Below are 13747 nucleotides of genomic sequence, written 5' to 3' on the forward strand. Positions count from 1 at the left end.
ATTAACTTCCATGCTGTGGCAGCAGAAATTCAAGCATTTCTCCCTTTCTTTCAAATCCTCCAATGACCTTGGCCCTCCACATTCAGTAACCACCTCAGCTGTGTCATACAGCACCGAAACAGGGCCTTCAGCTCATCATGCCCATTCTGACTGAGGTATCAGTCCTCACTACTCCCATTAACTGGTAATTAGTCCCTGGTTTTCTATGCCTATCCAGGCTCAGCTTGATATCACTGAAGTGCTCTGAGACTCTCTGCCTCCACCACCTCAATCACAGTCAGGTTTATTATCACGGACATACGTTGTGGAATTTATTGCTTTGTGGCAGCAGTACAGTGTAAGATATAACAAATTTCTACAAGTTACAGTAAAAAGCAAGTAGTACAGAAGAGGAATAGCGAGGCATGTTCATGGGCTGTCAGTAGTCTAATGGTGAAGGTGAAGAATCTGTTCATAAGGCCTCCTCACATTTCCAATCTTAACCATTGTCTGAGTGAAAGCATTCTTCTTTGGATCTCTTCTAAACCTTTTTCCCGCCACAATAAACTTAAACTCCCTAGATTCAGATACCTTTGCTTTGGGAAAAGTTTCTAGTTATCTACCACATCCACGCCCGTCATAACTTTGTATACTTCTGATTTATTGCACATCCCCAACTTTATTAAGCCCACATTGTGTCTCAGCCATCAGCTGCAAAAGCCCAACTCTCTTTCCTGCCCTAAAATGCTCTGTAAACTTGGCATAATTGGGTAATGCTTTTTGGGAAGCTCTTGTGTTCATTGTTGACTAACAACATTCCTGTAAGGTGCCAGGATTTCTTAAACACTGAAAATAAATTATTGAAGAACTTTTAAAGTGACAGTATGAGTAGAAGAAAAAAATGGGAATTTAGATTAGGTTGGTTTTTGGAAAACTATTACAAGCCTGCAATTGTTTCATAGCTATGTCACCCCTTCAATACACAGTGTGGGTTACTTTTACTTTGTTTTCTACCAAATAAGAAGAAAAAAATAATTTATGTTTATGTAACTCTTTAAGGCATGCTTTTGATTTATATAAAGGGTGCTTCAGATGGTTAACTCCATTTTGAAGTTCACACCGATCACATTTATTTTTATAGGATCTTGGAGAAATCTACTGAAGCATTCCAGAGAAGAACTATGATTGCCATCCTTAAAAAAAAAGACTGTGTGACCAAGGAGGAGTTGTTATTTGGCAAGGCAGCATGTCCAAAGTAGTAGTGAGCTAATTAACCAGTTAATTTGTTCTTGACTGAATTGTTTGAGGACAGAATGTTGGTCACCGGACTTTTCTCTAATTACTTCACTCAAATTTTTGATGCTCCTCTTGTATTGCACATAGCTTGCAGGTTAGTACCAAAGTAGATCACGTGCTAAACTCGTGGAATGGAAGCTGATGCCATGATCCTCTTATTCTGAGGAAAGAGATCTCAAACTGAGCCGCATATCAGCTGATAAAGGCTAGGAGGTTGCCATGTCCTGAAGTACGACTGTTGCATGGGTACATCAAAGTCATTAGGAGACCAAAAAAATCTTTTCCAACATCCTGAGTTAATTCTGCTTTGTACTTTCTCATCCCAAAACTTAATGTGCTGTAGATTTCCAACAATTATATCAACTCTTAAAGATAGCAGAATTAGCTCTTAAAGATAGCAGAATCAAAGGTTATGGGGATAAGGCAGGAACTGGATACTGATTGTGGATGATCAGCCATGATCACAGTGAATGGCGGTGCTGGCTCGAAGGGCTGAATGGCCTACTCCTGCACCTATTGTCTATTGTCAACTGTAAATGTCCTCATGTTCTCCTGTTGTGAGGAATATCTGATAAAATATAGTTTTAAGACTGACATAATTAAATACAATCTAATAGATGGCAAAGGCAAGTTAGTTCTAGGCACAAAATTTGGGAATAAACAGGAAGATCATTAAAGAATGGACAGGGATCACCGTAATTCAACACCAATAAGCAAATTCTTCCACAAATGAGATCATTGTACTCTTAATTCCCCACAACGTGTACCTGTAGTTGCTGTTCTACTTACTGGAATTGTGTTGTAGCAGAAAAAGTTACTGGAAGCACTTTATATCTTGATATTTACTTCTGTGGGATGGATTAACTTCTACACTGTCTAACGGTATCCTAACAGACTCAGCAACAGAATATTTGCTGCCGCACCATCATCTCCTTAAAAACTAATCAATAAGTTTCAAGACCTTGGCCTCAACACCCCCTTGTGCAATTGGATCATCAGTTTCCTCACTTGCAGACCACAGTCAGTTCAGATCAGCAACAACATCTCGTCCACGATCTCCATCAGGACAAGTACACCAAAAGGCTGTGTGCTTAGCCGCCTGCTCTACTTGCGTTACACTTATGACTTTGTGGCTAAGCACAGCTCCAATGCCATATTCAAGTTTGCTGATGACACCGCTGTTGTAGACTGAATCATATAGGAAGGAGACTGAAAATCTGCCTTAGTGGTTCCTTAACAACATCCTTACTCAATATCAGCAAGACTAAGGAGCTGAATATTGACTTTAAGAGGAGGTAACCAGACATCCATCTCACCAGTCCTCATCAGAGGATCAGAGGTGGAGAGGGTCAACAACTTTAAATTCCTCAGTGTTATCATTTTAGAGGACATGTCCTGGGCTCAGCGCGCAAGTGCAATTACGAATAAAGCACAAAAGCCTTTGTGAAGATTCAGCATGACTTCTAAAATTTTGACAAACTTCTGTAGATGTGTGATGGGGAGTATATTGACTGGCTGCATCACAGCCCCATATGGAAACACCAATGTCCTTGAATGGAAAATCCAACAAAAAGTAGTGGATGTGGCCCAGTACCTCACAAGTAAAGCCCTCCCCACCATAGAGCACATTTACATGGAATATTATCACACAAGAGGGACCCTCCACCACCTAGGATATGATCTCTTCACGCTGCTGCCATCAGGAAGAAGGTACAGGACTCTCAGGACTTGTACCATCAGGTTCAGGAACAAATATTACCCCTCAACCATCAGGCTCTTGAACCAAAAGGGATAACTTCACTCAACTTCATTTGCCCCATCACTGAAATGTTTTCACGACATATGGACTCATTTTCAAGGACTCTTCGTCTCACGTTCTTGATATTTATTGCTTAATAATTTATTTAGTACTTGCACACTGTTGTCTTTTGCGCACTGTTTGAAGTTAGTACAGTCTTCCTTTTTTTTGGCGTGTGCCTGCGTGCATGCGAGTCTCTGCGTGTGCGTGCGTGCGTCTGTGATGATGTCTTTTTCATGGCTTTTACAAGGCGCAGAGCGAGAGAGAGTGACTGTGTGGCGTGCCACTCCTAACACAGACATTTTCTCAGTGTTTTTCCCTTTATTTTATGAGGTCGAGTTGCGATCTCGACACTCAACCCAGTACGGATGGAAAGCATACTTGGGAGCGGACCTGACTGGTTTAGAACACGGGAACCCCTGCTCCTGGGTCTGGCACCAATGTCATTGCGCCACCAGCCGGCCCTAATGCAGTCTTTCATTGATTCTATTATGGTTATTATTCTATTATGGATTTGAGTATGCCCGTAAGAAAACAAATCTCAGGATTGCATATGGTGACATACATGTACTTTGATAATAAATTCACTATGAACGTTGATATCCAGGTTTTCCACGTGCACCAAGATTGGTGTACACATGTGTACCTGAGCATCAAATTTTCGGCATTATCTCCCTCCCAACCACTGTCATCAGATAAATAGACAGTTTTGAAATAATGTAAAGTTATATGTGACCCTCGGGTTCTGTCAGCTGCGTAAGTCTAGAGAGGACAATTTCTGGCCCCACCAAACGTGTGAGATTGAGGTGTAACTCACCCGAAATCCCCTGTTTGTGTGCATGCTGCGTGATTTGCTCCCGTTACAAGTCAGTACCACAAAATAACAGACACTACACCATATACAATCGAACAATTTAGCTTTATAATTAATTTTAATGGAAAAGGATAGAATCAAGAGAGGACAGGAAAATGTTTAATTGGGGAAGGGCAAATTATGAGGCTATAAGGCTAGAACTTGCAGGTGTGAATTGGGATTGTTTTTGCAGGGAAATGTACTTTGGACGTGTGATCGATGTTAGGGATAAATTTGTCCTGGTGAGGAGGAAGATAAAGAATGGTAGGGTGAAGGAACCGTGAGTGACAACTGAGGTGGAAAATCTAGTCAGGTGGAAGAAGGCAGCATACATGAGGTTTAGGAAGCAAGGATCAGATGGGTCTATTGAGGAATATAGGTTAGCAGGAAAGGAGCTTATGAAGGGGCTGAGGAGAGCAAGCAATTTCCCTTGGGATCAATAAAGTATATCTATCTATCTATCTATCTATCTATCTAGGAAGGGGGCATGAGAAGGCCTTGGCGAGTAGGGTAAAGGAAACCCCAAGGCATTCTTCAATTGTGTGAAGAACAAAAGGATGACAGGAGTGAAGGTAGGACCGATTAGAGATAAAAGTGGGAAGATGTGCCTGGAGGCTGTGGAAGTGAGCGAGGTCCTCAATGAATATTTCTCTTTGGTTTTCACCAATGAGAGGGAACTTGATGACGGTGAGGACAACATGAGTGAGGTTGATGTTCTGGAACATGTTGATATTAAGGGAGAGAAGGTGTTGGAGTTGTTGAAATACATTAGGACAGATAAGTCCCTGGGGCCTGACGGAATATTCCCCAGGCTGCTCCATGAGGTGAGGGAAGAGATTGCTGAGCCTCTGGGTAGGATCTTCATGTCCTCGTTGTCCACGGGAATGGTACCGGAGGATCGGAGGGAGGCGAATGTTGTCCCCTTGTTCAAAAAAGGTAGTAGGGATAGTCTGGGTAATTATAGACCAGTGAGCCTTGTGTCTGTGGGAAAGCTGTTGGAAAAGATTCTTAGAGATATGATCTATGGGCATTTAGAGAATCATGGTCTGATCAGGGACAGTCAGCATGGCTTTGTGAAGGGCAAATGGTGTCTAACAAGCCTGATGGAGTTCTTTGAGGAGGTGACCAGGCATATAGATGAGGGTAGTGCAGTGGATGTTATCTATATGGATCTTAGTAAGGCATTTGACAAGGTTCCATGCGGTAGGCTTATTCAGAAAGTCAGAAGGCATGGGATCCAGGGAAGTTTGGCCAGGTGGATTCAGAATTGGCTTGCCTGCAGAAAGGGAAGAGTCATGGTGGGTGGAGTACATTTGGAGTGGAGGGTTGTGACTAGTGGTGTCCCACAAGGATCTGTTCTGGGACCTCTACTTTTCATGATTTTTATTAACGACCTGGATGTGGGGGTAGAAGGGTGTGTTGGCAAGTTTGCAGACGACACAAAGGTTAGTGGTGTTGTAGATAGTGTAGAGGATTGTCAAAGGTTGCAGAGAGACATTGATAAGATGCAGAAGTGGGCTGAGAAGTGGCAGATGGAATTCAACCGGAGAAGTGTGAGGTGGTACACTTTGGAAGGACAAACTCCAAGGCAGAGTACAAAGTAAATGGCAGGATACTTGGTAGTGTGGAGGAGCAAAGGGATCTGGGGGTACATGTCCACAGATCCCTGAAAGTTGCCTCACAGGTGGATAGGGTAGTTAAGAAAGCTTATGGTGTGTTAGCTTTCATAAGTCGAGGGATAGAGTTTAAGAGTCATGGGTAATGATGCAGCTTTGTAAAACTGTGGTTAGGCCACACTTGGAGTACTGTGTCCAGTTCTGGTCGCCTCACTATAGGAAGGATGTGGAAGCATTGGAAAGGGTACAGAGGAGATTTACCAGGATGCTGCCTGGTTTAGAGAGTATGCATTATGATCAGAGATTAAGGGAGCTAGGGCTTTACTCTTTGGAGAGAAGGAGGATGAGAGGAGACATGATAGAGGTATACAAGATATTAAGAGGAATAGATAGAGTGGACAGCTAGTGCCTCTTTCCCGGGGCACCACTGGTCAATACAAGAGGACATGGCTTTATGGTAAGGGGTGGGAAGTTCAAGGGGGATATTAGAGGAAGGTTTTTTACTCAGAGTGGTTGGTGTGTGCAATGCACTGCCTGAGTCAGTGGTGGAGGCAGATACACTAGTGAAGTTTAAGAGACTACTAGACAGGTATATGGAGGAATTTAAGGTGTGGGGGGGTTATATGGGAGGTGGGGTTCAATGGTTGGCACAACATTGTGGGCCGAAGGGCCTGTGTTGTGCTGTACTGTTCTATGTTCTTAATTTGACTAGAGGGTTAGTAAAGGAAAAGCAAAAATGAAGAGCCCATTTTAATGAAACAGTCTAATGTGCGCAAGTTGGAATTTATGGTTTCCCCTTTGCCAATCCTCCATCGATTTCACCAGGTTTCATTGTCTCCCGGCCCCACTCCAAGTCCAGCCCTATGACCTCTCCACTCCGGCGTTTTCTCTCTCCATCTCCCGCCGAACAAAAGACCCAGGTCACCCAGTGTCAGGGACATGACACGAAAACACCTTCCCATCATTGGATGGCTCACATTCTAAAGCCCCCGTTATCTCTAACCATCACCTAAACACTGCTTCTATAGAAAGACCATTACATTAGCAGTGACACCTTTCCCAGGGTGTTACATATACCAAAATGCCAGAGGTCTATATTAAAACTATCTATTGTGCTTTTTGCAATTGTTATATGAATCAAAAAATTACTCTAGAGCATTACTTAAAGTTTTATGGCCCAGCATCATCCACAAGCTCCCATTACAATAAAAATTCTTTGCCTCTTTCTCATGTACACTGATTGGGCAACCTTAAAGCAACCCCTTCATTGCTCTCCTCAGAATGTGTTTTATACCCGTCCTTGTGTCTCTTGAAATGAAATTCCTGATTTGTTATCAGTTGCAGCGAGCTTCCAAGTGGCTTTTACTTCAGCAGTAGGTTAAGATGGTTTTGGCTCTTTTCCCATAAGTCAGCAGTGCGGAGATTTCAGTTGACTAAGTTCAACTCCATTGAGCTCCATGAGCCAAAAGTGGGGAAGATATTAATTCAGTAAGCCATCTAATCTTCCATGTTGTTTTACATTGGTTTGGAAGGGTATTGGGCAAAGTTTTGGAAAAGATTTCCATTTATTAAAGCAGCTCAGGGATGCATATCTCAATGTTTGATATATTTCATGCTGCCAAAAATATATTTGTATTTCAAAACAAAAGGTAGCAGTCAATTCTAATCCAACTAATTGCCACTGCTGGAGACCCCATGGATTTGTTATACTTGTTTAATGCACCCGCCGATAATGTTTGTTCCAAATGTTGATGAAACGCATTTGATCGTTTGTTAGCAATTAGCAAACATGCAACTTTGAAGCGATGGAATTTAAGCATACTTGAACGTAACTAAGTGGTCAACAAAAGATGACATCCGTCAGCCCCCAGCACCAAATTGTTCCCGTACAAAGCACGTGTATTTAACTTATCCTGTTTGCTTTTACCACGCCCCCCACCCCCACTCGTGACTAGTTAGCACAGTAAGCGCGCAGCACAGAATACCTTGTCATGGTTTGTCCGGAGAGCTATATTGGCCGGAGTCGGGGCTTTTTGCTTTGGCTTTTGGTAGAGTCACCCATGTCGAACAGTTCAATGGGTAGAGGATAGACTAAGAGAGATGCACTGGTCCTCCAGGTTCTGGGCTTTACCTCAGGGCTAACAATCCAGACTGGTAAAACACAATAGTTACGGAAACAGCAATGAAGAATCCTTCTATATCTGAGTGCGTCGGTATTCCCGAGTCTCTACCCACTATTTGCATGGCTGGCAGTAGCGAAAACTGAGAGGAAGATACTGACATGGTGAAGGAGCCCTGAACACTGTCAGAGATGGAGGACCTTTATTGCTGCCCGGAATGCCGGTGGCTTAGTGGGCAGTAATAGTAACAACACAGAATACAATGCAGATAGTAAGTAGGTGCCTGGCCCCTACTAAAGCATCATTTAATTGCAATCAACTACTATTTCTTACAATAACTATAACTTACAGACGCACAAAGGATATGGAACTTGTGATGAATCTGTTCGCTATCATAATGGTGTCTTAAATCTTTCATCGTCATATTTTCATCTATTGTAATGTAATAGCAAGCTTTGAATTAAATTTTTGAATGTATTATTATTTCAGGTATTAGTAATTTTCTATGATTGAAAATAAGAAGGGTTCAATCATGTTTTGTGCAACATAGTTAAAATTTAAAAACTATTTTCATAAGACATAGGAGCAGAATTAGGCTATTTGGCCCAGCAAGTCTATTCCTACACAGTTAAGGCAGCAGCCTCAGGAGTTTATTTATTTAGATTTATATTTCCCAAATGATGCTTGTCTGATATCTTTCCAAACCAGTGTAAGAAAACAGATCAGTGATGTATAAATCCTAAATGATATGGTTTATTCTGTCTGTGGTAATGATAAGCCAGTGCCAACATATAATTAGACTTATCGGCATAATTTGTTCATGAGGCATTCTTTGATTATGCTGTTATCATCATAACGTTTTGGCTCAGATGGTTCTGAGAAATGTTTTAAGTAGAACTACCAGTTTTTCCCTCTGCACCTGCCAGGAAGCTCCTGGCTCTTGCACAAGCCATCTCCCAGGCAACAAAGGACCTAACCTCAGCTTTGAGTTTCCTATTTGACAGATGAGACTTCTCTATCTTGAGCAGGTGTTGGACCATCTCTGCCCAGTCTTGCAAGTTCTGGCTGCCAACAAAGCAAAGGCTGAGGAACCACTTGAATTCTTATTTCTGAAATCCGCATAGCTTTAGCGAGCTTGATTTGCACCTCTCTATCTGGCTTTAGCAGACCCTGAGTACACTCTCAGTTCTGTAGAAATTGGAGAATGGACTAAGGTCTGGCAGCAAGCAGAATCGCTGCTGATGCATTTTAGGTATATGATCCCAACTCAGAGTGAGAGTGTTTCTTTAGCCTCTATTTCTATGTGACTTTTATGTTTGTCTCGTGGAATGTTAAAAACAAAATTATATTTCTTTAATTTGATTTGTCTGGTCTTATGCTGGAGGCATTTGCAGACTACATTTGCTCACTGTAGTGGTGACAATTTGGATCTAAGGTGAGGTTGAAACGTTCAGGCTTTTCCATCATTTTTACTGAGAAATATGGTGCATAAAATCATAGCAATTAAGCACAAACAATTATTTGGATTTTGTGCAAACCACATTTTCAATAGTAGCTTATTTTACGTCTCTGTACATAATACAGACCTATTGAGTACTGGGAGAGATGCCAAATAACCCCAGCTCTTGGGGTTATTTGGCACCTTTACACAGCTTTATAAGATATCCAGCAATTAGGGATCTTTACTTTTGATTTCCAGGTGTCTTCCTTTGGGTGTTGGATGAACTCAGCCTGTTGTCATTTTGTCGTTTAGCTAGCAGGACTAATGCTCTGGTTCAGCAAATGATAGAGCTTTTAGAGAGATTTCTGCTGGTTTTCTCGTCTGCCAGAGAGACTGCCAAGGGGTCCACAGGAATGAAAACCACAGCATCAAAATTCAGAGAAGCTGTACTTGGGGAGGAAACCCAGGCCCAGATGATAGGAGCATGGAATAACAGGTTTATGTCTTTGAAAGTGAGAATAGGACTATTTCTTTAATTGGAAGAGGTGGGAAGTATATGGTCTATTGTGGAGGGGGATCCTTTGAGCAAGGAATTTATTGGTGGCATGTTGGTGGTAAATCCTTACATCAAGGATGATTCCAGCTACTGTGAGCATTTTTGGCCACCATATCTAAGAAAGTATGTGCTATCATTGGAGAAGGTGAAGAGGACGTTTATAAGAAAGGTCTTGGGATTGAAAAGGTTAATGTATGAGGAGAGTTTGATGCTTCTCGGCCTTTCCTCGCTGGAGCTCAGGAGAATGAGAGGGGGACCTCATTGAAAACTACTGATTATTGAAAGGCTTAGACTGAATGGATGCAAAGAGGATGTTTCCATGAGTGGGAGAGTCTTGGACCAAAGCACACATCCTCAGAATAGGAGGACATCCTTTTAGAACAGATATAAGAAGGAATTTCTTTGGCCAGGGGGTGGTGAATCTGTGGAATTCTTTGCCACAGATGGCTGTGGTGGTTAGATCATTGGATATATTTAAAGCAGAGACTGTTAGGTCCCCTCGTATTAGCCATTTCAGCCCTGGGGCAAAAGCCTCTGGCTACCCACACGATCAATGCCCTTCGTGACCTTATACACCTCTATCAGGGCACCTGTCATCCTCCGTCACTCCAAGGAGAAAAGGCCAAGTTCGCTCAACCTATTCTCATAATCCAGGCAACATCCTTGTAAATGAAGGGTCTTAACCCAAAACATCAATTGCCCATTTCCCTACCCAAATTCTGCCTGACTTGCTGTTTACTCCAACAGTTTGTTTATTCTTTGCTCCAGATTCCAGCATCTGTTGTCTCCTGTGTCCCCTTGTATCTTGCAGCAGGCTCTATAATCCTTTGATGCTCCTTTGGTAAATGGTTTATTATTGATACCTGTCCTGAGATAGTGGAAAAAATAGTTTTGCATAATCATCCATACAGATCGTTACAAACGTAAGTATGTCAAGGTGGTACAAGGTGTTATAGGGAGAGTGCAGAGCAGGTTGACAAATAAGGTGCAAGGGCTACAGCAAGTTAGGTTGAGAGATCAAGGGTTCATCTTTATCACACAACAGGTCTACTTGAGAATCTTGGCTCTCTCTCTCACAAAACCATTACTACCTTCACGATAATAGCTCCTCATGTACTAAATCCTGCCTCCCCTACCCTCGGTCCTATTCTGATCCCCAAAGATATCCCTGCACAAGTATATCACTGCTGGTTGTGCCTGGTGCTCAGTTTCTGAATCCACCTCATACGATGAAGACCAGCTGATAAATTTTTGAAAGCAAAAATGCGTAGTGTCTCCTTTTCTAATTCTCAGCCTCCATTTTCACGTGAGATTGCCTAGCCTGCTGGCTTGTTTCTTCTACTTCACTCCCTCTGGGGAGTTTTCCAATTCCTGGAAAATTCTAATCTGAACATCTGGATCTTTTGCAAATTCTCTTCTACTGCAGGCATTTCCTCCCATGTGTCCCCAGGGTGGGATAGTCCAGCTTACATGTAGTGTGCTCTGAGTATGCCATTTATCCAAAGCCTTAATTGTAATTTCTTGCGATATGATATCCCATCTGTTGCCTCTTGCTGCCAGTGGCTACAGTGAGCTAGAAGCTTGGCAGTCCAGCCCAGTGCTTGCTTTAACCCTGGGCTAGTGTAGGAGGTGTACAGTATGTCTTATTATTTGTCCCAGATGTACAATTAGATTGTCGCAGCTTTGACCACCTTATCCCCAAAACCATCGTAGCACTTGGTTTCCAGGAGCTGCTCACTTTCGCTAAAAGATAGAGCACTGGGATGTGTGAAATCTGTTGACTGCAATATGATAAAGGATAATGTCAAACAAAAGACAAGAGAAATGACCTGCTTAATATACATGCTTGCATCGTAGTTAATAGACTGGACTAGCATGCAAAGGCTTGGGTTATTGATCTGGAGAGCTGAGTCCAAATCCCACCTCAGAAGCTAGGGAATTTAAGTTCATGTAGTTAAATCAATTTGGAATTAAAAATCTAGCTTCAGTAAAGATGACCCTGAAATGACCGGGATGTCAAAAAACCCATCTGGCTCCAGGGCAAGAAATCTGCTTTCCCCACCATGTGCCTGACTTGCAAGTGACCCCAGTCCCAGAGCATTGAATTATTCAAGGAAATCAATAGATTCAAGGGTAATTCAAGGGTGGACAATAAATCTTGGCATGATTAGTGCAATCCATATCCTGTGAACAAATTTTAATAAGGATTCCATCATCCTAGTCCAAGTAAGCTTAGTGCTAATGTATCAAGTGATGTCACTGTGCACTTTCTCACTCTCCTGACTCTCTGTACATTGGCATCCACTGTCTGCACTTCACTTATAAGTGACTACTGATGTGTTTCTCGTGCAACTAAACTTTCCTTTGAGTTGAAAGATTCGTCATTCATTGATAAGAATTCAATTATTGTCTAGGCTTTACAACTAATATTTGCACTAACACAAGAAAATCTGCAGAATCTGGAAATCCAAAGCAACATACACAAAATTCCAGAGGAACTCAGAAGTTCAGGCAGCATCTACGGGAAAGATGTCAAAGTTTCGACCTCGTTTATATTAACATGTTACGTATATTAATTTTATATTTTTATATGAATTATATAATTTCAGACCTTATTAATGTTTGCACTTATTGTCGCATTGTTTGAAAAAAGCAGCATTTGCACAGTCAAAAGATCTGCTGATGTTGGAAATCTAAAGCAAAAACAGGAAATGCTGGAAATAATCAGCAGGTCAGGCTGCATCTGTGGGAAGAGAAACAGATTTAATGTTTCAGATTGGAGACCTTTCAGTAGAGATGAGAATGAGGTAAAAGAATCTTGATACATGAAACTGCAGTTGCTGGACACTGGAACAGCAAAAAATCTGTTGGAGGAACTCAGTGGTGGTGGGAGAGGTATTGTTGATGTTTTGGGTGAAAAACCTGCAGAACTTCTGGATTCCTCTGGCAGATTGCTTTTCAGAAAGAAGATTGTAGTATTTGGGAAGACGTGTGAGGGGATTGTCTTTGCTGGGGAAAAAAAACCAAAGGTAACCATGGGGATAAACTGTAGATAAGCTTATCTGATCAGTGATTGATTGGGAGCAGTTAGAGAGGGAGAACATAGACAGAAAAAGCTCAACAAAAGATTGTGTGAGTTGCAAAATGCAGAGCAAAAGAAGATATACCTGGCAGGTCGGGTTGGATATATCCTGCTCTTCTGTAGAGAAAAAAGAATGGTATAAAAATGTTGAGCTGATATTTCAGATGACTGGTACAGAACAAGAAATCAAGTTATCAGAAATTGTAGAATTCAGTATTAAGCCCAGAAGGTTGCAGAATGCCAAGACAGGATCTGTTCCTCAAGCTTGTGTTGGGCCTTAGAGAAAGAGAACACAGATCTAGTATTAGCTCACTTGTCTTGTTTCCCTATTGTGAGAAGAATGTGGGATCATCAACTTCTGGGGGAATTTTTTTTTAATGGTGAAAGATCTTTCAAAAGTCAATAGATTCTGGCATGGTTCCAGAGGACTGGAAGATTGCAAATGTCACTCCGCTGTTTAAGAAGGGGGCAAGGAAGCAAAAAGGAAATTATAGATCGGTGGTTGGGGAGTTGTTGGAGTCGATTGTCAAGGATGAGGTTACGGAGTACCTGGAGGCATAAGACAAGGTAGGCAGAACTCAGCATGGTTTCCTTAAAGGAAAATCCTTCCTGACAAACCTATTGCAATTTTTGAGGAAATTGCAAGTAAGCTAGACAAGGGAGATGCAGTGGATGTTGTATATTTGGATTTTCAGAAGGCCTTTGTCAAACTGCCACACATGAGGCTGCTTAACAAGATAAGAGCCCATGGAATTACGGGAAAGTTACATACGTGGATAGAGCGTTGGCTGATTGGCAGGAAACAGAGAGTGGGAATAAAGGGATCCTATTCTGGTTGGCTGCCGGCTACCAGTGGTATTCCACAGGGGTCTGTGTTGGGACCGCTACTTTTAACATTGTATATCAACGATTTGGATTATGGAATAGATTTGTCTAGTGCGCATGCATTGGTCATGCATGCAGCCTGGTACAGCTGTTCCGATCTATTCTTACTTTCTTCTTCTTA

At 42.0% G+C, this 13747-nt stretch overlaps 1 protein-coding gene across 3 annotated transcripts in view; it reads left to right on the forward strand.

Annotated features, from left to right (window-relative positions):
• Positions 1–13747, forward strand: part of LOC140198006 (Krueppel-like factor 12) — a 304097-nt gene that overhangs the window by 159472 nt on the left and 130878 nt on the right. The window lies entirely within an intron of this gene.

This window comes from Mobula birostris, chromosome 5 (assembly GCF_030028105.1).
Source record: "Mobula birostris isolate sMobBir1 chromosome 5, sMobBir1.hap1, whole genome shotgun sequence".
NCBI classification, from domain to species: domain Eukaryota; kingdom Metazoa; phylum Chordata; class Chondrichthyes; order Myliobatiformes; family Myliobatidae; genus Mobula; species Mobula birostris.